The 20,385-nt window shown below is 41.9% G+C and overlaps 1 protein-coding gene and 1 long non-coding RNA gene across 6 annotated transcripts in view; one reads left to right on the plus strand and one right to left on the minus strand.

Moving 5' to 3' along the window:
- The window catches only part of PCED1B (PC-esterase domain containing 1B), a 137,361-nt gene that overhangs the window by 15,863 nt on the left and 101,113 nt on the right, over positions 1 to 20,385 (minus strand). For both annotated transcript variants that reach the window (XM_009425528.5, XM_063785710.1), the window contains one exon: positions 3,667 to 3,870. The gene's annotated coding sequence lies outside the window, so the exon portion shown is untranslated. The remainder of the gene's footprint in view (positions 1 to 3,666; positions 3,871 to 20,385) is intronic.
- Positions 3,845 to 14,305, plus strand: LOC104001555 (uncharacterized). 4 transcript variants are annotated; one of them, XR_008538474.2, is made up of 6 exons: positions 3,845 to 3,972; positions 4,092 to 4,191; positions 9,449 to 9,570; positions 10,728 to 10,929; positions 13,619 to 13,696; positions 14,058 to 14,305. It is a non-coding gene; the product is annotated as an uncharacterized LOC104001555 (long non-coding RNA). The 4 variants fall into 4 exon arrangements; XR_008538475.2 differs by having other exon boundaries at positions 10,752 to 10,929; positions 14,034 to 14,305; XR_008538472.2 differs by having other exon boundaries at positions 10,752 to 10,929.

Genomic DNA, 20,385 nt, shown 5'->3' on the forward strand with positions numbered 1-20,385 from the left:
CCCAGCACTTTGGGAGGCCGAGGTGGGTGGATCACCTGAGGTCAGGAATTTGAGACCAGCCTGATCAACATGGTGAAACCCGGTCTCTACTAAAAATACAAAAATTAGCCCGGTGTCATGGCACACACCTGTAATCCCAGCTATTCAGGAGGCCGAGGCAAGAGAATTGCTTGAACCTGGGAGGCAAAGGTTGCAGTGAGCCAAGATGGCGCCACTGCACTCCAGCTTGGACAATAGAATGAGACTCTGTCTCAAAAAATAAATTAAAAATAAATAAATAAATTGCCTAAGGTTGCCCAGCTAGTAAATGGCAGAACTATTCTTTTGACAATGTATCTTCTTCTTCTTCTTCTTCTTCTTTTTTTTTTTTTTTTTGAGGCAGTGTCTCCCTTGGTCACCTGGGAGTACAGGGGCATGATCACGGCTCACTGCAGCTTCAACCTCCCAGGCTCAATCAATCCTCCCTCCTCAGCCTCCTGGGTAGTTGGGACTTTAGGATCCTGCCACCAAACCCATTAATGACAGTGAATCTTCTGAATAATTAGATAAGCTTAAGGCTTCCTTTTGTTTCTTTAGGAAGAAGTATGGCTCCAAAGCCTGAGCTTTTAATCTCAGCTATAAATACTTGTTTAAATTAAGAGGAAAAAAAATCATATTATCTAGAAAGAAATATTTGCATGTAGCTTTCCTTGTTATTCTCTGTTGAAAAACAAAACAATATTTTGTGCACAGCTTTAAATTTTTCCATGAGAAAACAAAGCAGGTGTGAAATAACTTAGTTCGATTTTCATCACTCTGTTAGCTAGTCTTCTTAAAAGCCGATGGAAAACCCAGTGCTGCACTAAAGCTATATTTGTGTTTCAAATGTTTAGGCTTATGCTGACTACTCTAGATTCCAACCAGTGGCTGAATTAAAAGTTCCCATGGATGAAAAACAAGGGCGATTGGAGAGCTAATAATGACGAGTGCTTTCAACTGATGAACAGGTTGGATTGTGACAATTCTGCTCCAGGACTAGCTACAAAAGTCCATTTACTCAGTCACAGGAATCCAGGGTTGAGTCAGCAGGCCTGGATTTCTTCCACCTCTAATGCTTACTTTATCTTTGTGCTACTTAGTTTTTTACTTCTTAAATGGGGGAAATAGCACCTATGCTCCTCTGAAGGGATTACCCAAAAGAGTTTTAAAAATGGACATTATTTTATTATTGTTGCTATCATTATTGTTACCATTTTTGTAGTATTTAAATTCTATGTGTAATAGTGTTTCTATGGGAAAAGAAACTTTTTTATTTTTGTTTTTTGAGATAGAGTCTCACTCTGTTGCCCAGGCTAGAGTACAGTGGTGCGATCTTGGCTCACTACATCCCCTGTCTCATGGGCTAAAGTGATTCTCCTGCCTCAGTCTCCGGAATAGCTGGGATCACAGGCATTTGCCACCATGCCCAGATAATTGTTCTATTTTTAGTAGAGGCGGAGTTTCACCGTGTTGGCCAGGCTGGTCTCGAACTCCTGACCTCAGGTGATCCACCCACCTAGGCCTCCCAAAGTGCTGGGATTACAGGCCTGAGTCACCTTTTTCCACAGGCGGCCGATCTATGGAAAACATTTTTTGAATTTAAAAATGAGAGCAAGTCTCAGCCAGGTAGAGTGGCTCACACCTGAAATCCCAACACTTTGGGAGGCCAAGGAGGGAGGATTGCTTGAGACCAGGAGTTCAAGCCCAGCCTGGGCAATAAAGCTACACCTCTGTCTCTAAAAAAAAAAAAAAAAAAAATTTAAAAATGATCAGGATGTGGTGGCGCATGTCTGTACTCCCAGCTACTCAGGAGGAGGCTGAGGTGGAAGGATACCTTGCACCCAGGAGTTTGTGGCTGCAGTGAGTTGTGATGGCACCACTGCACTCCAGCCTGGATGACAGAGCAAGACACTGTCTCTGCCTTGGCTTTTACTCACACTATGTTGTAGAGGATTCTGGAAACTTGAGTTCCCACTGCTTTGCCTGTTGGCAGTGCAACTGAGGACTTGCCAGTTTCAAGCTCTACGGCTTGGAGCGGAAGAAAGGACAAGCAAGGTCCAGGGACTAAGGAAGCTGAGGAACAAGAATCTGTGCTGGTGAAATGAATGTCATACTTCCTATGCACACCGACTAACTTCTCACATTAGGCCTTTCCCCAGGCCATGGTTTTCCCCACTTCAGTGCCAACAACGGACCTAGGGGTTTTTCTCCCTGCTGCCGTGTCCAGCCGAGCTCCCGCTTCTCTCTTCTCCTCCAGCTCCAAAAATAAGTCAACAGCTCTGCACTGCCTACCTTAGAGTTAATTGTGGAAATCAAATGAAATGCTGTGTAAACTCTACAGATGTTCGCTGCTATTGTTATTCTGAGCCACCTTAGCATATCTGGAAAGTGGGCTTAGTGGTTAAGGGAGATTTCCAGTTAAATGAAGCATTTAACTTATTATTTAGCAACATTAATTATTTAGTGGCATTATTTAGCATACCCTCCAAAAAGTATTTACATGTTTTACCAGTTTATCTCTTTATTCTTCTTAAGAACTCTAAGAAGGGCGCAGTAGCTCATGCCTGTAATCCCAACACTTTGGGAGGCCAAGACGGTCGGATGACCTGAGGTCTGGAGTTCAAGATCAGCCTGGCCAACATGGTGAAACCCTGTCTCTACTAAAAATATAAAAATTAGCTGGGCGTGGTGTCGCGTGCCTGTAATTCCAGCTACTCGGGAGGCTGAGGCACAAGAATCGCTTGAACTTGGGAGGCGGAGGTTGCGGTGAGCAGAGATAGCACCACTGCACTCCAGCCTGAGCAGCAGAGTGAGACTCCATCACAAAAAAACAAAAACAAAAACAACCTAAGAAATTTTATTTCTTTCTTTCTTTTCTTTTCTTTCTTTTCCTTTCTTTTTTTTCTTTCTTCTTTCTCTGTCTCTCTCTCTCTCTCTTTCTTTCTTGTCTCGCTCTGTTGCCCAAGTTGGAATTCAGTGGCGAAATCATGGCTCACTGCAGCAACTCTGCAGGCTCAATCAATCCTCCCACTTCAGCCTCCCTAGTAGCTGGGACTACAGGCCTGTGCCACCATGCCTGGCTAATTTTTATAGTTTTTTTTTAGAGACAGGGTTTCATCATGTTGTTCAGGCTGGTCTTGAACTTAGACTCAAATAATCCACCTGCCTCAGCCTTCCAAAGTGCTTGGATTACAGGTGTGGGCCACCGCACCCGGACTACATATTCTAATTTTCTCCATTTTATACTTTTAAAAATTGAGGCTAAAAGATTGAGTAATCTGCCCAAGGTCATCCATTTTATAAGAAGCAGTGCTGGAAATAAAACCTGATGCCAAGCCTTTGTGGTCAACCACAACATACAAGATTGCAGACAACAAATGCCTCATGTCCCTTCTCCAGTTCACAACTAAATTGGCTGTTTCCTTTCACTGTCCATTTTAATAAATTTACAAGTTTATCAATCACTAATATTTTTGTTATTGCCAAGCACCAGTTGTCTCTTTAGTGTTACATGGGGTGGGCTGAAGGAGGCTAGGGTGCTGATTCCTGTCTACAGTAAGTGCCCAAAAAATGATGGTCTCAAGAAAGGCTGGTCAGAAATGCCAACTTAAAGTTTCAGATAAAATGGAAAAACTGAAAAGTACTTACTCATTAAAGTAACTGGTGATTTTTAAGCATCTCTCTCAGTTGATTCTAGATCTCGTCCCTAGATAGCTTTCTTCCTCTCCTGTAGATCATTGTGACCAGACGGGAGATCTCAGAGCTTGGGCTATAGGGGAAATAGGTTAGCCTCTGGGTGCTGCTGTGCTTGCAAGCCAGCGTCTGGGGAAAAGATGACATTTCCGGTGGCATCTGGGGCAAACGACACAAGTCAGCATTTAGTTTCTTGCTTTAGGAAGCGGAAGACTAATGACCGAAGCTTCAAGACTTTGACATGTGTGAAAACATGAAATGGTAAGTCAATACAAAGACAGCATCTTCCTGGAATTTGGTTTTGAGCTTGTTTTCATTTCACCTTTCTCAGTAATCTGGGTGTAGCTTATTTTGACTCTTCCTTTGATTAAACAATTCAGACCCTTGGCTCTTATTGTTCTTGCTGGTGTGGTATGTTCACGGCTGAAAAGGTGGTCAGAAGGAGAAAGGAGGAAGTGAGAAGAAAGAAACAGGGAAATGGTAAGAAGAACTCTACTTTTCTAAATAATATTTAATAGTAGTAATCTTGTGTTTCTGTGCAAGGTGTTACAGTTTACAAACCGCTTTTATTTTTATTTATTTATTTTTTTTGAGACGGAGTTTTGGTCTTGTTGCCCAGGCTGGAGTGCAGTGGCGTGGTCTCGGCTCATTGCAACCTCTACCTCCCAGGTTCAAGCAATTCTCCTGCTTCAGGCTCTGAGTAGCTGGGACTACAGGCACCCACCACCACACCGGCTGATTTTTGTATTTTTAGTAGAGATGGGGTTTCACCATGTTGGCCAGTCTGGTCTCGAACTCCTTACCTCAGGTGATCCACCCGCCTTGGCCTCCCAAAGTGCTGGGATTATAGGGGTGAGCCACCATGGCAGGCCACAAACCGCTTTTAAATCCTTTCACTTCATCTCTCCACTGACGTCTTGATGGAAAAATGGCTCAGTCCACACTACAGGAAACCACAGGCCTGAGCCCCAGCCTCAGCTAGATCCAGTATGTGGCAGAACAAGATAAGAACTTTCTGCTTCCTCCCGTAGTGTTCCACTTGAAACCAGCAGGTAACTCAAGGGGACAGCGTGCTTAAAAGGGAGATGGTTCGTCTGGCGCTGTGGCTCATGCCTGTAATCCCAGCACTTTGGGAGGCCGAGGCGGGTGGATCACTTGAGGTCAGGAGCTCGAGACCAGCCTGGCCAACATGGTGCAACTCCGTCTCTACTGAAAATACAAAAATTAGCTGGGCGTGGTGGTGGGCCCCTGTAATCCCAGCTACTCGGGAGGCTGAGGCAGGAGAATCGCTTGAACCCAGGAGGCGGAGGTTGCAGTGAGCCAAAATCGTCCCATTGCACTCCAGTCAGGGTGACAAGAGCAAGACTCTGTCTTTAAAAAAAAAAAAGGGGGGGGGGGGAGATGGTCTTCTGATTGATTAGATAAGTGTAGGCATTTGTTTTCTTTTGTCTGGAATAATATGATTTCGGGGAGAGGAATATCACTTTCCCTACAAATACCAAGATGAAAAAGAAAAGGAAATAATGAATCAGAAAAAAAAAGAGAGCGAGAAAATGCATGACTACAGAAGGTCCCCAGTGCATGACTACAGAAGATCAGAATATACCACCCCCAGGTTCCCGTAATCCCAGATCTTTGGGAGGCTGAGGCAGGAGAATCGCTTCAACCCAGGAGGCGTAGGTTGCAGCAAGCCGAGATTGCGCCACTGCACCTCAGCCTGGGCAACAGCGAGACTCCATCTCAAAAATAAAAAATATGCCACCCCAAAATATAGTTATTTGGCATATTTCGAGCTGATTATTCTGAGCAACTGCAGACACGAGTATCTCTGAAAAGCTGTCCTTTTGTAAAATAAATTTATATTTATAAAAGAAATCTACATTAGTCAAAGTATCTGTATCAGGAAGAGTCCTGCTCTCAGACAACTTTTATTACCTGGGAGACTTTTTATTTACATAACAAGACATCCTTTATTCACCATACATTTCCTCTCATCACCCTCCTATAACTTGTCACTAGTTCCCTGCAGAAGCACCAAGTCCCTATTCCTTCCTGTAGCTCAGGATAAGCTTCCGTCATCTGGCCTTTCTTTGAGTCTCATATTTTGTGGGTTTCCAGTGTGTGTGCATATAATTAAAAATGTTTTTTCCTTTTCTTTTCTTTTTTTTTGAATTGAGATTTGGTCTCAATATGTTGCTCAGGCTGGTCTTGAACTCGTGGGCTCAAGTGATCCTCCCACCTCAGCTTCCCAAAGTGCTGGGATCACAGGCATGAGCCACCGAGCCTGGCCAAAATGTTTTTTTCTCCTGTTAATCTGTTTTGTGTCAATTTAATTTGTATCCCAGCCAAAGAGCCTAGAAGTAGGGAGGAAGCCATTTTCCCTCCCTTACAGCACAAAATAACTAACCAGCAAGAGTAAGAGATTTCACAACAGTCCTGAATTACATGCTCTGAAGACTTAGCTTTTTTTAATAGTATGCTATTTACGTAAACTGGATTATAATGTGACATAATTGTCTTTCCTTGAAAAATATCATTTTACTTTACATCACTGTCTATTCAGTGTGTGGCTTAAAATTAATTCCATACCTTATGCATTGTTTTCATCCTCTATGGCCATCAATAAAGTTATCTTGCAGTTCCCCATGAGTTTTAGTACAGTCATTACCGTGAAATGTAATAGAATCAAGGCAGAACCCAACTGATAGCTTTAGTATTTTATAATCCAGAGTAGTCTATTACATAACTTTGAAAAATCTGCCATTATTTAGTTCTAGCAATTCTATAAATGAATTGCAAATCTTTCTAGTTCTGTAGATTTCAGCTAGTCTGTGCACTGTGAGAATAAAAGAACAATCTCTGTAATCATCCCAAGACCAGAGAACAGAGGAGCTGTAATAATGCAAATGATAATCACACTTATACTCTTTAAACTTAAAATAAAGTTGAGATCAACAGATTTTCAACTGATTTTCTTGCTTTCAAGAACTTATTATGCTCTATGTAGACAGCTACTATTGCTATTCTGGCCCTATCTCATGTTTCAAAGCTCAGTGAGCCATCTTTTATTTTTTACCCACCAAACTTGGCTTTTTCTTAAACAGTAATGACAGCTTATGCACATATAATGTTTTACCCTGTGAATGTGCTTTCACACACAGATATCCTTTACTATTAGCAGCTCATTAGTAGTTATAGCCACAGAGAAACTTAAACTTTTCTTTATGCAAGCCATTATCGTTTTATCCACATTTTCTATCTTAAGGAACGCAATTATTTTTCTTATCTTCTTGGGAATCCTATAAGTGGACCAGAAATCAGCCCATTAAATATATACATATATATACATTAATTTCAGCTGGCTCGTGTGTGTATGTGCTTAAATCTATTCCTGGGCTGCCTTAAACGAATGGGCCAAATTTGGCAAATCACAAAACTATGTTTTTTCTTTGCTTGTCTGACTTAAACAGTCCACATATTTTTGATAATTTCTCTTCAAAGCACTCACAATTAGTACTTTCAAGCACATATGAATAATGAATAATTTGTTTCTATTAGGGTACGAAATCTTCTCTGATAGCATATTAGGAACTTTGAGATTCTGGATTAAAACTTCTCATGAGTTCGATTTAGTAACAGAACTAAATTTTGCACGAAGTATGTGCAAACTTTGTGTTGATGAACAAGGCAATACTTATTAGGATTTGGGATGTTACAGATTGAGAAAAGCCAAATCAGTGATTTCACTATTCAGGATGGATGGAATGAGAAATGTGAATTTATAAAAGATCCCATTCTGTCAGGATTTCTTAAACATTTCCACAAAATTCTTAGAATTCTTATGTTTTATGCAAGTTCTGTATTCTGTTCCAATGCAGCCTAGTGGTTCAGAACATGGCCTTTGCAGGCAGAAAAGCCTGAGTTCAGAGTCCCAAATTAATAATCCAGAAGCTGTGTGACTTTGGGAAAGGTACTCAACCCCTCTGGCCCACTTCCAGTTGTGAAGTTTAAACCTGCAAAGTGCTAAGCAGACTGCTTGGCACTTAGTAAATGCTCATTTTGTTCCAGGGATTAGTATACATGCATCCATGCTTTAGTAATGCAAAATAATTCTTTAAATGACTAACCACTGGAAAAAAATGTAAATGCTGACAAGTACCTTGTTTGATGGGCACTGTTCCATGGGCTGGTATGACACCATCACTGCAGGAATAGACTGCGCAAGTGGAGGGGAGATGACAGAAATCATCATTAGGTCAAGTTGAAGCTCGGGGAGATTGAGCAACTGTCTGAATCACACAGGTTAACTACTGAGCTTGGACTAAAGACCAGGCTTCCTGGGTCCTGGACTCATAGTTCCAGAGCTATAGTTCATGAATTTTTTTCTCTAAGGCTGTAAGCTCTTTTTACAGAGAATAATTTAATGCCCTGCAAGAACTGGGTCTTACATTATTTAGCAATGTCCCTTACCTTTAAACCACAAGCTTAGTTTTCCAATTCCGGTTCTCTCTCCTTTTTTCTTTTTGTTTTTTGAGACAGAGTCTCTTGCTCTGTCACCTATGCTGGAGTGCAGTGGCATGATCTCAGCTCACTGAAACCTCCACCTCTGGGCTCAAGTGATCCTCACACCTCAGTCTCCCACCTACCCCCAGTAGCTGGGACCACAGGAGTGAGCCACCATGCCCTGCTAGTTTTTTGTATTTTTGGTAGAGATGGGGTTTCACCGTGTTGCCCAGGCTGGCTTTGAACTTCTGGGCTCAAATGATCCACCCGCCTCAGCCTCCCAAAGTGCTGGAATTACAGGCCTGAGCCACTGCACCCAGTTTTGTTTTGTGTTTTTTTTTTGAGACAGAGTCTCACTCTGTTGCCCATACTAGAGTGCAGTGGTGCGATCTTGGCTCATTGCAACCTCTGCCTCCCAGGTTCAAGCAGCTCTCCTGCCTCAGCCTCCTGAGTAGCTGGGATTATAGCCATGTGCCACTATACCTGGCTCCTTTTTTTTTTTTTTAAAGTAGAGTTGGGGTTTCACCATGTTGGCCAGGCTGGTCTTGAACTCCTGGCCTCAAGTGATCCACATGCCTCAGCCTCCCAAAGTGCTGGGATTACAGGCGTGAGTCACCGCGCCTGGCCATAAGGTTGTTTTGTCAAGGAAGATAGAAACAGCTTAATATTTTTGGATGTGTGCTATTCTTCCTTTCTTACTTTATTAGATAAACATCCATTGAATGCTCCCTCGGTCAGGCACGGTGCTTAGCACCTGAGATATGAGGTTGAGTAGGATATGGTCTTCTCTATGTTCTATAGCTCACAGTGCAGGGAGGGAAAAACACAGAAGCAGATAACTAGAATTCAATGTTGGGAGTGCATTTATGGCTTTATGTTAGATATCACTTCTATTACTGAAAAGGGATTTTTAAAATTCTACTGAAAACATGAAAATGAAAATAGCGCCATGAAAAGTAGCTTCTAGTCATATTCTTTTATGATGAATATTTGCTTTGCATATACGATTGGCCCATATTGCATCATTTGTTTTATAAATTAATCGTATATCACTATTCCATTTTACCGGTAAAATAGTAGGCTTTTAAGTATTTTTCCCAATTATCACTTACAAAAATATTGTTACAGCTTACTTTTTTTGACCTTCCTTTTTCTTTTAGGGTGCTCTTTTCCTTAACATAGTTTGTTGTTGTGTCTCTGAAATATATTTATTTATTATTATTACTTTTTTCAGACAGAGTGTTGCTCAGTTACCCAGGCTGGAGTGCAATGGCATGATCTTGGCTCACTGCAGCCTCCACCTCCTGGGTTCAAGCGGTTCTCGTGCCTCAGTCTCCCAAGTAGCTGGGATTACAGGTATGCACCACCATGCCCAGCCAATTTTGTATTTTTAGTAGAGGCAGAGTTTCACCATGTTGGCTAAGCTGGTCTTGAACTCCTGACCTCAGGTGATCTACCTGCTTCGGCCTCTCAGAGTGCTGGGATTACAGGCATGAGCCACCAAGCCCGGCCTGAAATACATTTAAATAAATGAAGATGGAGAATCAGACATTACTTTCATTTATCTGAATCTGGTGCAGTTTAATTAATCTGTAATTGTAAGTCTTTGAATCATATGTCAATATTCTATTTTGTTAGTCATGATTTCTAAGTGTTACATAACTGTGGCCCTAGCCACTTTATATGTTGGTATCATGACAGAAGACTCTGATTGTGGTTATTTTCTACCTATGCATTTATTCTTAGTGATATATGTTGGTTAAATTATGGCATAGTTTTAAAATACATGACAAAAATAGCTAAGAGTAAAGAAATGTCTTTGTTTCTGGTTGAATAAACTGACCACGCAAGGTTCCAATTTAAAATAAATTCTAAACGAATCATGTTATTTTCCAGAACTGTTCCTCCTCTCAATAAATGAAATCAATATCCACCCGGTTACCCCAAGACAGAAATCTCAAGATCATCTGTGACTCCTTCCTCTTCATCTGCCACAAGTAGAGTAGCTTCTATCTCCAAAGCCAGTCTCTGATCAGTCCACTTCTCTTCCTATAGCCTCTGCTTTAGTTCAAATCTAGAATCCTGCTGTGGTGGTGCTGTGGCTTCCAAGTTCATCTTCCTCCAATCCGTTCTCTAAACTACAGTCTTGCTCTTTCTAAGACTCAGATCTTATAATTTTACTTCCCTTCATAGGTTGAATTTAACCTGCTAAATCACATAAAATTTTTCTGAAGATACCAGCCTTTCTGCCTTAATCAAACACATTAGCCAAATCCATAGCATTACTGGGATAAAGCCTGAAGATCCCAAATTGATAAGGCATCTGGATTCCCTTTGATAACAGTATTCAATAACAATGAACACCTACTGAGTATACTATTCCAAGCATTTAAAGTGTATCAACTCTTTTCACAAAATCAACAATAATTATTATTGCTACCATTTATTGAGAGTCTACTTTAATCCAGGTGTTACATATTCATGTACTCATTATTATTACCTTTTTTTTTGAGACGAAATCTTGCTCTGTTGCCCAGGCTGGAGTGCGATGGCATGATCTTGGCTCACGGCAAACTCCGCCTCCCTGGTTCAAGTGATTCTCCTGCCTCAGCCTCCCGAGTAGCTGGGATTACAGGCATGTGCCACCATGCCCCGTTGGCCAGGCTGGTCTCGAACACCTTACCTCAGGTGATCCTCCCACCTTTGGGATTACAGGTGAGCCCAGCCTATTGTTACCTTTAAAACCACCCTGCAGGGTAGCTCTTACTGTCTCCATGAGGAATATCAGAAAAGGGAAAGGACTTCCTGGAGGGCTGGTTCTGCCTCAAGCCAATCAGCTGACACTAAGCAGTGAAGCCGGAATCTGAGGTCCCTCTGCCTGCCCTGGTCTTTGCTCACCCTGACAACCAGACACCTCACTGTGTCCTGAGCAGCATAGATGCCACACGCACAGTGCCACATAGAGAAGGGTGATGTAAATGAAAATTAAAACACTGTGACAAAGTCAAGCAGGGCATTTGTTTTTGTTGTTGTTAAGTTATTTTTGGTAGATACAAGGTCTCACTATGTTGACCAGGCTGGTCTCGAACTCCTGGGCTCAAGCAATCTGCCTGCCTCAGCCTCTCAGAATGTTGGGATTATAGACATGAACCACTGCACCCGGCCAGTGTCAGTCTTTGTTCCCTACAAGTGAAATCAAAACAGCCTCACACCTGTAAACCCAGCAGTTTAGGAGCCCAAGGTTGAAGGATCGCTTGAGCCTAGGAGTTTGAAACCAGTCTAGGCAGCATAGTGAGACCCCATCTATACAAAAATAAAAATAGCCTGGGCAGGGTGACTCATGCCTGTAATCCCAGTACTTTGGGAGGCCAAGGTGGGTGCATCACCTGAGGTCAGGAGTTCGAGACCAGCCTGGCTAACATGGAGAAACCTTGTCTCTATTAAAAATACGCCTGTAGTCCCAGTTACTCGGGACGCTGAGGCAGGACTGCTTGAACCTGGGAGGTAGAGGTTGCAGTGAGCCGAGATTGCGATACTGCACTCTAGCCTGGGCGACAGAGTGAGACTCCGTCTCAAAAAAATAAAAATAAAAAATTAGCCGAGGGTGGTGGTGCGTGCTATACTCAGCTACTCAGGAGGCTGAGGTGGGAGGATCACCTGAGCCCAGAAAGTCAAGTCTGCAGTGAGCTATGATCATGCCACTGCACTCCAGCCTGGGAGACGAGACCCTGTCTGAAAACAAACGAACAAACAAAAACCAAAATGGCTAAGTTTACAGCACCAAGTCTATCCCTTAACAGTATGACTGCTTTGAGTTCAGGCACGTGTCTAAGGGCAGCCGGTTCAGAGACCTTGACACCTGGTGGAGTCACAGAATCAAGACCCTGGGAAAACTTCTTATAGCTTATTTATTTAAAGCTTTACAATTGTTTACACTGCTCAGGAAAAAAAGAAAAAAAAACCCCAACAAATTATGGGTGTTCAGAGAGCTGTGTTAGCCCACAAAGTTCGAGGGAGAAACTGTCATTCACAGAGCTTGATTAACCACAGACTTAAATTTCAGGAGGAAGTAAGCTATGAAAAATCTGTAACCTCTGCCTGTCATATGCTTAGTTTGTTAAAGAAAACTAGAGAAGGAGCTTGTTATTCTTTAAATAGAAAAGCTCCAAAAAGCCCTAAAATGTTTTATCTGAATAAGTTCTCTCAGTAGGTATCTTAAGAATAATCGATTATAGTCAGGGGTCAGGGGCCAGCTCACAAGACTGATGCAAGTTCTTTAAGTTGTGATTGTGTCTGATGAAGAGGAATGCATACTTACATATTTGTGTAAGGAAGATTTCCTTATTGTCATTTCCTTCCATCGCTTGGTCCATAAAAGCAAAGAGGAAGGAAGGGAGGTCTGTGGGCATACACACTGTCACCCATGCTAAGAGAAAAGGTAGTTGAGAGCTCTGCCTGCCCACGTGCCCATCTGCTGGGTCATCCTTGTCCTATCAGGAGAGAAACAGCACTTCCTTTCCTCAGTGGGACTGGGAGGAGGCAGCAGCCTCAGGCAGCTGGAAGGTGTGCCCCTGGGCCTCACACAGCTCTGGGGAGGTGGCACAGGGCTTCCTCTTTCATAGAGCTAATTAGGTTCTTATCTGTGCTACCAGATGAGCCCAGCTGCCAGCTCCTTACTTCATCTCAACCAATCCAACAGGCTATTCAAACCAACACTGATATTATCCTAGCAATTTGTTTATGTATTTTGGACAAAAATTTAAAGTAATTTAGTCCTCCATCTGTCACCTTCAGGCTAAAGTCCTTTATTTTCTTGGTGCATTGACCATGGGGCTCCATCTAGGTTCTGAAAGGATATTCCCTCAAGGCCCTGAGCTAGAGACCACAGGGTAACTCTACATACTGTTCTCCTAATAAGATTTTGGTAACATCTGATTGTTTGCTAAAATCCCATTCAAAGCTCCTTCTACCTGGGCAGAGCCTGCCAAGTTGAGTTCAGCTTCAGTTGGATGAGTATGTCAAAGTCCCTGGCCATTCGAATAGCCATTTACCTAAGGCAAGAGCAAATGCTGGCTAAAGCATCTAATCACCATTTATTTATGTTGGTGATGTTGGGATTTGAGAGCACAGAGTGGAAGGTAGAAACAGGGTGGTGTCTGTAACTACCGTCAGATCTACTTCCTCACTTTCATTTTTAACATACAAGGTCCTTAAAAAAACCTTGGATTTTTTTTTGTTGCGGGGGCGGGGTAGAGATGAGGTTTGGCTATATTGACCAGGCTGGTCTTGAACTCCTGGCCTCAAGTGATCCTTCTGCCTCAGTCCCCCAAAGAAAACCTAGCAGTTAAAAAATGATCAATTCATATAAACAGAAACTGAAAAAAGACTTTTGCCTTGTCCCCAGCAGGCTGAGGAATTACCAAGGAGGCAGGAGGTGGAGCAAAACACACCAAGCCTGATGCCAATCATTGACAATATTATGGTTAGTACTTACTGAGGGCTGACTATGGTTGAAACTGCCTTTGCAAAATTATGACTGAGACAGTGAATGAGATCTAACTTAACCAACGCTATCTTGCCTCTAACCTCCAAGCTGTCCTTGTTCATTCCTGGGCATAGGCTAAACTAACTTTGGGAGAAATTTAGTTTATAGTTTAAAACAAAGATGATAATAGCCCTTTGCCAAAGCAGACCTCCTTCTTGTCTGGGGACTAGATGGCCTTTGTAGGACTAACATGAGCCACAAGATTAGAAATTATGGATAGAAGTCATGCAGCTGGAGTCTCCAAGATTCTGACCCTCCCTAAACTGCTCCCAAGATCAATGCTTGAGATATTTTGCAGACCCTGCATGTGATGGATCAGCTGACACCATCCAGATTGGTAAACTGGTTCGTCTGATCTTGTGCCCTCCACCCAGGAACTGACTCAGCGCAAGAAGACAGCTTCGACTCCTTATGATTTCATCCCTAACCAATCAGCACTCCTGGCTCACTGGCTTCCCCCAACCCACCAAATTGTCCTTAAAAACTCTGTTCTCCAAATGCTGGGGGAGACTGATTTGAGTAATAATAAAACTCTGGTCTCCTGCACAGTTGGCTCTGCGTGAATTACTCTTTCTGTATTCCAATTCCCTTATTTTGGTGAATTGGCTCTGTCTATGCAGTGGGAAAGGTGAACCCCTTAGGCGGTTACATGGTTATTGCCCCCTTTTTTTCTTTCCTTCCTTCCTTCCTCTCTCTCTCCCTCTTTTCCTCCCTTCTCTTCTCCCTCTTTCCCTCTCTTTCTTTCCTCCTATTCATAAAAACCTATTGAAACTGACTTTGCAAAAATTACAACTAAGAAAATTATGTCAGTGAAAGAAATCTGACCTAACTGACTCCACCTTGCTTCTAATTTCCAAGCTGTTACACCATTCCTGGGTATAGGCTGAACTAACTTTGGCAGGAACTTAGTTTATAGTATAACTTTGAAACAAAGACGATAACAGCCCTTTGCCAAAACAAACCACCTTCCTACCTGAAGACTACACTGTCTTTGCAAGACTACCACCTTAGGTACCAGATTATAAATTATGGTTTAGGAGTCATGCAGCTGGAGGCTGCAGGATTCTGAACCTTTCCAAATTGCTCCTGGGGATAACGTCACTATAATAAAACCTAAGATGAGTGCTTGAGGTATTTTGTAGACCCTGTACTCCATGGATCAGCTGGTACCACCCAGATCGATAAACTGGCTCATCTGATCTTGTAGCCTCCATCCAGGAACTGATTCAGTGCAAGAGGACAACTTAGACTTTTATGATTTCATCTCTGACCTGATCTATCAGCACGCCCCACTTTCCAACCCCCTACCCATCAAATTATCCTTAAAAACTCTGATCTCTGAACTCTGGAGAGGCTGATTTGAGTAATAATAAAACTCCAGTCTCCCATACTGTGGCTCTGCATGAGTTACACTTTCTCTGTTGCAATTCCCCTGTCTTAATAAACTGGCTCTCTCTAGGCAGTGGGCAAGGAGAACCTGTTAGGTGGTTACACTATTGGCTACATTAGTTTATGGTTACAGTATTTACATATAACCTCAATTACAAGGAAAATTAAATAATTACGGAGGCAACTGAACTACAGTATCCAGATTCTTTTATACTAGGAGTCACTAAGTATATAGTATTTATTGCTAAATTAGAAATAAATGTTATGGCCCATCTGTAGACAATAAGGCAAATTCAGAGGAGCAATTAAGAGCCACCCAGAACCTTTACTTTTAGATGCATGACCTGCCTCCCCTGGTCTGTACGCAGTGGAGGATTAAGGAAACAAAGTGCAAGGTAGCCCTGGGAGTAAATTAACAGCATAATACACACTTCAAGAACACCCAGAGATCTGTGAGTGAGACCAGGAGTTGCAAAGTTAAATGGCTGTAGGGACCAGACATGAGATACAAATGAATAAATGAGCAGGGTTTGTTCTTTGTATATAGACTCACTTTGCATATTAAACATGGAAGAGTATCAGGAAGTGAAGGACCTCTTCAAGGAGAACTACAAACCACTGCTCAAAGAAATCAGAGAGGACATAAACAAATGGAAAAGCATTCCATGCTCGTGGATAGGAAGAATCAATATCATGAAAATGACCATACTGCCCAAAGCAATGTATAGATTCAATGCTATTCCCATTAAACTACCATTGACATTCTTCACATAATTAGGAAAAAAATTTTTTTTAATTCATATGGGGGTTGGGCGTGGTGGCTCACACTTGTAATCCCAGCACTTTGGGATGCCGAAGTGGGCAGATCATTTAAGATCAGGAGTTCGAGACCAGCTTGACCAACATAGCGAATGAAACCCTGTCTCTACTAAAAATACAAAAATTAGCCAGTCATGATGGCATATGCCCGTAGTCCCAGCTACTTGGGAGGCTGAGGTAGAGGATCGTTTGAGCCTGGGAGGCGGAGGCTACTTTTAAAAAGTCAAAAAACAACAGATGCTGGCGAGGTTGTGGGGAAAAAGAATGCTTTTACACTGTTGGTGGGCGTATAAATTAGTTCAACCATTGTGGAAGACAGTGTGGCAATTCCTCAAAGACCTAGAGGCAGAAATACCATTAGACCCAGCAATCCCATTACCGGGTATATACCCAAAGGAATATAAATCATTTTGTTATAAAGACACATGCATATGTATGTCCATTGGAGCACTAGTAGCAACAGCAATAAATGAAATCAACCTAAATGCCCATCAGTAATAGACTGGATAATGAAAATGTGGTTCATATACACTGCAGAATACTATGCAGCCATAAAAGGAGTGAGATCATGTCTTTTGCAGGGACAGAGATGGAGTTGGAAGCCATTATTCTTAGCAAACTAATGCAGGAACAGAAAACCAAATATTGCATGTTCTCACTTATAAGTGGGAGCTAAATGTTAAGAACACATGGACACCAAGGGTAGGGAACAACACACACTGGGGCCTGTCGGAGGGTGAGAGTTGGGAGAAGGGAGAGAATCAGGAAGAATTGCTAGTGGATGCTGGGCTTAATACCTGGGCGATGGGATGATCTGTGCAGCCAATGACAATGGCACATGTTTACCTATGTAACGAAACTGCACAACCTGCACATGTACCCCTAAACTTAAAAGTTGGAAATAAAAAATTTTAAAAAATTAAAAAAAGAAAAGAGAAGGCTGGGCACGGTGGCTCATGCCTGTAATCCCAGCACTTTGGGAGGCCGAGGCAGGTGGATCATCTGAGGTCAGGAGTTTGAGACCAGCCTGGCCAACATGGTGAAACTCCATCTCTACTAAAAATACAAAAACTAGCCGGGCATGGTGGCGGCTGCCTGTAGTCCCAGTTACTTGGGGGGCTGAGGCAGGAGAATCTTTTGAATCTAAGAGACAGAGGTTGCAGTGAGCTGAGATCATGCCACTTCACTCCAGCCTGGGCAACAGAGCCAGACTGTCTCAGGAAAAAAAAAAAAGAAAGAAAAGAGAAGTAATTCTTTACCATAAAAAATATACAGAGGTGAAAGTATAGTGGTAAATGAAAATTAATAGCCTCAGTATTGGGAACAATTGGGATTAGTGAGGATTCTGGCAAACTGGAGACCGCATGTGTCATTTAAGAGCACAGTGGCCACTCTGCTCTAGTAGATTACTTCATGAGGGAATATGGCTTTAACTTGCCAAAATTCCAATTTTTCAAAAATAAAAAAACCGTAAATATATATTTTTATGACCTGTATCCTGATTTTTAAACATTTCCTCAAATAAAAAGTTACTGCATAGGTAAAACCAAACAGTTTTGCAGTGTTGCAATTTTTTTTCTTTTTTCTTTTTTTTTTTTTACTAATGTCTAGACGTGAAGGAGTCAAATTCAGGCAAATATCTGGGAATCAGGGACCACATAGAATCAGATCAAACTGGGGCTGTGGGTAGAAGACATGTGAGCAGTGAGGACTGCAGAAGCTATGAAAGAACTAGAGATACAAAGTTCTGAAACTATCTTCGCCTTAGGAACAGACTTTCTCTTCTAGCTGTAGCAAAAGCCAGTAATGGTTTCCCAGGCAACATCCAGTCTGGCATAACCTGGAAGCTCATGTGCTTCTGCAATGCGGTATCATCTTTTGATGGGCAAATTTTGACATAATTTTCCAGACTTTTAACCAATCCAGGAATGGAAGCTTAGAATGTTCTATTGAATATCAACTCCCTGTCATTGCAAATATTAACCCTTCTATTATGTGCAAATAACTCTTAATGAATTCTCATTATCTTAGTAGCACATTAGAATCAGGTTCCCGAAGCCTGAATGCTTCATAAGTATCCTCTAGGTGATATTTATATTTTATTTGTGGTGCTTACAATGAATATAGATAACTGTATATTTGTAACATCAATATACTAACTAATATAGTACTTGATCTAAATGGCTTTAAATATTTCTTCATAATTGGGCAGAGCTTAGTGGCCTGTTTTCAGATAGATGCTCAGGTTTACACATACCACTCCTCAAAGACAAACTTAAAAATATTTGCTTCCAGGCCTGGTGCGTTGGCTCATGCCTGTAATTCCAGCACTTCGAGAGGCCGAGGTGGGCAGAACACTTGAGCTCAGGAGTTCAAGACCAGCCTGGGCAACATGGTGAGACCCCCATCTCTACAAAAATACAAAAAATTAGCTCTGTGTGGTTGTGCACACCTATAGTCTCAGCTATTCAGGAGGCTGAGGTGGGAGGATCACCTAAGCCCGGGAGGTTGAGGCTGCAGCGAGCCAAGATCGCACCATTGCATTCCAGCCTGAATGATACAGTGAGACCTTGTCTTAAAAAAAAAAAAGAAAAAAAAATTTCTTCCTTTGTTAAGGAATAACAATAAAATACTGCTGGGCAGTATTGTAACGCCCAACCTTGTTTTTACTAACCCTGTTTTTAGAATCTCCCTTTTCCTTTAATCACCTAGCCTTGCTTCCACCTGAATTGACTCTCCCTTAGCTAAGAGAGCCAGACAGACTCCACCTTGGCTCTTTCACTGGCAGCCCCTTCCTCAAGGACTTAACTTGTGCAAGCTGACTCCCAGCACATCCAAGAATGCAATTAACTGATATGAAACTGTGGCAAGCTATATCCGCAATTCCAAGGAATTCGTCTGATTGATAACGCCCAAAGCCCCGAGTCTATCACCTTGTAATAGACTGAAAGCCCCTGCACCTGGAACCGTTTACTTTCCTGTAACCATTTATCCTTTTAACTTTTTGCCTACTTTATTTCTGTAAAATTCTTTTAACTAGACTCCCCCTCCCCTTTTCTAAACGAAAGTATAAAAGAAAATCTAGCCCCTTCTTCGGGGCCGAGAGAATTTGGAGCGTTAGCCGTCTCTTGGCCGCCGGCTAAATAAAGGGACTCTTAACTCGTCTCAAAGTGTGGCGTTTTCTCTAACTCGCTCAGGTACAACAGTATCAATAACCACACTATCTGAAACTTTTTAAAAGCCTTTCAAATAACTTCAAACAAATGTCTATATTGTTTTTTAGAACACTGGGGAAATAGAATTTAAATGAACAACTGTGTCTTTTAATCCACATCGCATATGTCTGTTATTGTTTAAGTCTCATTATTATTTTTTCCACTTACTCTGCAGTGATCTGAACTGACATGGCCTAGCGTTACTGGTCCAGCAGAGCAGTGGAATTCTGTAGGCACACTGCACTAATATCAGCAAGGCATTTGGTGAGGGCATTTGCTGCCAAGTTTTGGAAATTATGATAGAGCTGCTACAAACATTCAAATGCAGGATTTGGGGTGGTCATAAGTCTTTAGCTCATTTGGATAAATGCCAACTCACTTGGGTAAATGGGAGTATGATCGCTGGATTCTATGTTAAGACTATGTTTAACTTTGTAAAAGCTGCCAATCTCTCTTGTGAAGTGGCTGTGGCATTTTGCATTCCTACCAGCAACAAATGAAAATTCTTGTTGCTCCACATCCTCACCAGCATTTGGTGTTGTCAGTGTTCTGATTTTCTAACCACTCTAATAGGGGTGTAATAGTATCTCATTGTTTTAGTTTGTAATTCCCTAACGATATATGGTATCGAGCATTTTTCCATGTGCTTATTTGCCATCTGTATGTCTTCTTTTGGTGCGGTGTCTATTCAGGTCTTTTGCCCGTGTTTTTACTTGGGTTGTTTGCTTTCATATTGTTGAATATTAACACTTTACATATTTTGGATAGAATTTTTTTTTTTTTTTGAGGCAAGATCTGTCTTTATAGCCCAGGCTGGAGTGCAGTGGTGTGAACTTGGTTCACTACAACCTCCCAGGGTTCAAGCCATCCTCCCACCTCGGCCTCCTGAGTAGCTGGGACTATAGGCTTGTGCCACCATACCTGGCTAATTTTCATATTTTTTTGTATTGTAGTGATGTGGTTTCACCATGTTGCCCAGGCTGATATTTTGGATAATACTTCTTAATCAGATATATTTGCAAATATTTTCTCCCTGTCTGTGGCTTGCCCTTTTATTTTCTTAACAGTATCTTTTGCCAAGCCGAAGTTCTTAGTTTTATTGAAGTCTCACTTATAAATTTTTCTTTCATGGATTGTGCTTTTGGTGTTGAAGCTACAAATTCACAACTAAACACAAGGTCACCTAGAGTTTCTTCTGTGATC

The sequence above is a fragment of the Pan troglodytes genome, chromosome 10 (genome assembly GCF_028858775.2).
Source record: "Pan troglodytes isolate AG18354 chromosome 10, NHGRI_mPanTro3-v2.0_pri, whole genome shotgun sequence".
Classification (NCBI taxonomy): domain Eukaryota; kingdom Metazoa; phylum Chordata; class Mammalia; order Primates; family Hominidae; genus Pan; species Pan troglodytes.